The sequence below is a fragment of the Arachis duranensis genome, chromosome 10 (genome assembly GCF_000817695.3).
Source record: "Arachis duranensis cultivar V14167 chromosome 10, aradu.V14167.gnm2.J7QH, whole genome shotgun sequence".
Classification (NCBI taxonomy): Eukaryota; Viridiplantae; Streptophyta; class Magnoliopsida; order Fabales; family Fabaceae; genus Arachis; species Arachis duranensis.
Window position 1 is genome coordinate 19,516,857 of NC_029781.3, and position 5,567 is coordinate 19,522,423.

Below are 5,567 nucleotides of genomic sequence, written 5' to 3' on the forward strand. Positions count from 1 at the left end.
TGATAAACGAAATTTAGCATGTCGATTTAGAATTCAATGATGAGTATGATCGTGAGTATAGCCTAATCGACACTTAAACTTCGCACCAAACCATCCTACAATCTATAACCGAGAGTATTAGTCTCCCGAGTCGTCCTCCCTTGGAATTGCTAGAGTGTGCATCTTATTGATTAGAAAGCCTTGTTATGATTCTTTGAAGGTTTTAGCAAAATAGAAAACAAACAATCAATCCTTAAAAGACTTGGCTTAGGGTTGGCATTAGAGATTCTATCCTTATAGTTCTTTCAATGATGACAACAATTAGGCCTTGCTTCATTTAGTTAACCCCTAGGCATAGAGGAAAGTCAAATGAGAGTAATCAACTTGAGTCACAAGTCCTAGCTTTACCTTATGGAAATCTAGCTTTAGTGTACTCCAAGTCAATTAGCAATCCCTAATTCCAAATCAACGATTGGCACAACTATTCAACTTCTTCTAATGGCCCAAACCCTATGCCAAGTAAGAAACTTTTACTCCATAACTAGTGTTGGCATTTCATTAAACATTTGGTGAGCAAGAGTGAAAGTCATAGTAAAATTGAGAAGAAAGTAGAATTAAAAGTATTTCAACACAAGGAACTAACAACAATGAACAAAGAGCAACAATAGAAATAAGATTCTAAGGAAATTGATTAAATCCACAATTACAAGATTGAATCTAAGATCTATGAGAATTGAGCAATTACAAACACTAATGGAGATTGGAGAAGAGGATCTATGACATGAACAAAATGAATTGAGAATTGCAAGGGATCTCACCAAAGAGTGAATGAAAATTCAGAAATTGGATGAAGATGAACCCTAATGAGAGCTTGGAATCTCTCTCCTTCTCCAAGAGTGTAACTAACTATCTTCCAAAAATATCCAGAATCTAGAAAATGAGCTAAAAAAGTCCTTAACCCTTGTTCCCTTGGTCTTCTTAAGCTTTTCCCGCCAGGGCACTTCTCCAAAATGGGATTCCCAACTGCCTCCACGCCCAAGTCACGTGGCTCTTTAAAAAATCATATTCGAACATCGGCGCGCACGCGCCATGTACGCGTGCGCGCCCACGGGGCATCTTGTAATGTGCGCGGAGGCGTAATGTACGCGTGCGCGCCCACGAAGATCATGGCCTGGCCGCTACGCAAGCCGGCTCGTGGCTTGGCTCTTGGCTTCGACTTCTAACTGCTCAATCCACGCGGACGCGTCAAGTGCGCGCACGCGCCCATGCCGAAATTTCCAAAGTTCAATTCTCATGCTCCCTTCCTTTGCACCTGTCCTCCTTCTCTCTTCTGGTCCATCCCTGCCCTATATTCTGAAACCACTTAACACACAGGTCACGGCATCGAATGGCACCAAGAGAAGATTAAAAATGTATCTAATTTAGTGCAAAATAAGCATGTTTTCATTCATGAGGCAAAATTAGGAAAGGAACACAAAGTCTTGTATTTTCATATAGAAAGCGTGCAGAATTATTGATAAAACCCCTGAAATCAACACAAGATAAACCCTCAAAATGGGGTATATCAGTCACTTATGGATTCCTCTTTCAAAACAAGGTCACGACCTTTTAGATATGAGTGAATGCTGCCCTCATAATAGGTCATATTTGCATAGAACTCTTTAACTAAGACTAGGTAGACAAGTTTTTTATTTTGTAAAGATGGTTCCAGTCCAAAAATTGAAGATTATCAGCAAAAATAAAATCTTTCTTTTTCAAGGTTGGTAAATCAGTAAGAAAAGTAGGACAGATGGTACGATGAACGACAGCACCCTCATAGAAATAATGATTCATGGCAGATCGAAAACAAAGGGGATTGTAGTTTAAGGAAGAAGTCATAAAATGTGACTTGTGTTCAAAAGGATCAATGGAAGGATCCTTAACCAATTTGAGAGGGATATGAGGGTTATCTTGTTGAGGACGTTGAGAGACTGACCTAGGCTTAGGTCGAGATGGTTCAGGCACAATCTCTTCATCAGCAGGGCGTTTTTCTTTTGATGTGCTTGGCTTTGAAGGAGCACTAGGAGGAGCCATCGGTTTGGAGGATGAGGGATAACTTGGAGTTGTTTTGGTGCGTGCCATTGGATCGGTGCGAGGAGGAGAGATTGGAGGAGATGGTGACAGTGTAAAGGTCTGATCTTTGGAGTGAGGAGAGATTCTAGGTTTTTCGGAGAGTTTGAGGATTTTGGCCCTTGGACTCTGATAAACTACTATTTTATGGTTTATCTTGTGCTAATTTGAGTGGTTTTTATCAAGCCTTTGCACACTTATTCATACTATTTGCATGGTTTTATATTTTCCCTTCCTAACTTTGTGATATGATTGAGAACATGCTTCTTTGGCCTTATATTTGCTAATATTAATCCTCTCTTATTACCATTAGATGCCGTGATATGTGCGTTAAGTGATTTCAGGGATTATAGGGTAGGAATGACTTAGAGGATGGAAAGAAAGCATGCAAAAGTGGAAGGAATACAAGAAACTAAAGAAACTGCTAAAGCTGTCTAGCCTGACATTCTGGTACTAAATCGACCATAACTTGAGCTACAAAGGTTCAAATGATGCAGTTTCAGTTGCGTTGGAAAGCTAACATTCAGGGCTTCACAACGATATATAATTTGACATAGCTGCCTCGAAGCCAAGTGACGCGAACGCGTGGATCACACAGACGCATGACCTGGCAAAAACCCAACCCACGCTAACATGTGGACGACGCTTCTGCGTGACTTTGCAGTGACCTGTATGAACCAAAAATTGTCCCGGGCTATTTTTGGTCCAGTTTTTGCCCCAAAAAACACATATTAGAGGCTATAAAGTGGGGGAATGCATCCATACAGAAATAACATTCATAATTCACAATTTTAGGTTTAGATGTAGTTTTTAGAGAGAGAGGCTCTCTCCTCTCTCTTAGGTTTTAGAATTATGATTCCTCTTAAAGGATTTAGGATTTCTTCTTCTCAATTTCCAGGTTCAATGTTCCTTTTATTTATTTTCTCAATTGGGTTTATGAACTCTTTATGTTTAGATTTGATTTCTTTTATTAATACAATTTGAGGTATTTCAGATATATGATTTTTATTTAGCTTTTTACACTCTTAGCTTTGGTTGAGTAATTAGAGACTCTTGAGTTATCAAACTCAGCTGATGATTGAAAATTAGAATTCTTTGCTGATTACTTTGAATTCCCCTAACTCCAGTCTTTTCTTAGGAATTGACTAGGACTTGAGGAATCAAATTGATTTATCCACTTAACATACCTTCATAGTTAGAGGTTGACCAAGTGGGAGCAAAAGCCAATTCTAATCACAATTGATAAGAATAACTAGGATAGGACTTCTAATTCTCATACATTTCCAAGAGCTTTATTAGTTATTAATTTAATTTCTTGCAATTTACTTTTCTTGTTCAACCTATTTAAAAACCCCAAAAAGATAGTTTTTCCATAACCAATAATAAGAACACCTCCCTGCAATTTCTTGAGAAGACGACCCGAGATTTAAATACTTCGGTTATCAATTTTATTAGGGGTTTGTTACTTGTGACAACCAAAACTTTTGCACGAAAGGATTCTCTGTTGGTTTAGAAACTATACCTACAACACGATTATATTTCAGAATTTCTTTACCATCAATTAATCCGTTTGTCAGACTCTTTTGAATAACAGTTTTCTTCCTCATTGGTGTGGACAAAAGTTGCAAACAAACAATGCACTAATGATTGTAGGGAAGAAATGAAGAGGTGGTGGAAGGAGTTATGAAGAGAGAAATTTGGTAATTGCAACAAGAAAAGAGGTTTCTTGAAAACATGCAACTGCATCACCTATGACTAGACCTTGAAAAGACTTGACATAATAAAAAGTGAATTGATTTTATTAAAAAATACTAGGTAAAACAAAAATAATTTAAAAATAAAATCTTTTTCACTAAAAGACAAAATACAAACTCACACAAGGATGATGTAACACTCATTGGGCTCAAAGATGATAAAGTTTAAGGAAATATATTGGACCATAATAACTCTGAATTGAAAGATTGGCCCAGAAGATTCAGAACTTGCCATTGAGCCCAGAAAATAATATTTAGGATTATGGTTCTTCATTTGCCCAGAATTGTCTCATCCCAACCTAAGAGACAAAAACTTCAACAAACACATCAGCAGGGTGCAAATAATGAATCATAACTTAGAATCCCTAGATTTGTCCTAAGTTTACAAAATCTATTTTCAGCTGGAGGTTTGGTGAAAATATCTGGTAATTAATCCTCTGATTTAATAAATTGAATGCTAATATTCTCCTTTTGAACATGTTCCCTTATTGAGTGAAATCTCACCTCAATATGTTTAGTTCTTGAGTGTAAAACTAACCTTTTGGAAATATTTATAGCACTCATATTTTCACACAACAAAAGAATATTTTCAACATTTAATTTACAATTAGCAAGTTGAGTTTTCAACAAAAGAAGCTTAGAACAATAGGAAGGAGGTAGCAGTGTACTCAGCCTCAGTAGTAGATAATGCCACTGTAGACTACTTCTTACTAGACCAGACATTTAAAGACTTTCTAAGAAAATAGCAAATGCTTGAGGTACTTCTTCTATCTACTCTATCTCTAGAAAAGTCTGCATCACAATAACCAACTATAGAAAACTCATTAGTCTTAGGATACCATAAACCAAAATTGGATGTGCCATGAACATATCTAATAATCCTTTTAACTACAGAAAGATGAGATTCTTTCAGTTTTAATTAGAATCTTGAACACATTCCAACACTTTACACAATATCAGGTCTAGAGAAAGTTAGATACATAAGAGATCCAATCATTCCTCTATACCTAGTGTCATTAACATCTTTCTCAGTTTCACCCTTTTCTAACTTTGAGTTAGGTTGCATGGGTGTTCCTATGGGTTTGACATTTTTCATACCAAATTTCTTAACTAATTCCTTGGCATACTTCTCTTGATGAATAAAAATTCCATTTTCAGTTTGCTTTATTTGAAGCCCAAGAAAGAAGTTAAGTTCACCCATCATACTCATGTATGTCAAATTCACCTGTTATGAGTTTTCCAAATTTAATACAAAGGGTCTCATTAGCTTATCCAAAAATAATGTCATCAACATAAATTTGGACTAAAATAAAAGAATCATTATAATTTTTAATAAATAGAGTAGTGTCAGTGGTGTCTCTTTGAAATTCATTTTTCAAAAGAAAAGAACCGAGCCTTTCATACCCAGCCCTAGGTGCCTGTCTTAGTCCATAAAGGGCTTTTGAAAGTTTGAAAACATGATTAGAAAATTTCTTATTTTCAAAATCAGGTGGATGTGCCACATACACTTCTCTATCTATTACACCATTTAAAAATATATATTTCACATCCATTTGATACAATTTGAAACCACAATGAGCAGCATAAGCAAGAAGAAGTCTTATGGCATCCATTCAGGCAATAGGGGCAAATGATTCATCAAAGTCTATTCCTTCCTCTTGATTATATCCTTGTGCCACTAATCTTGCTTTGTTTCTAGCAATGCTTCCATCTTCACCCAATTTG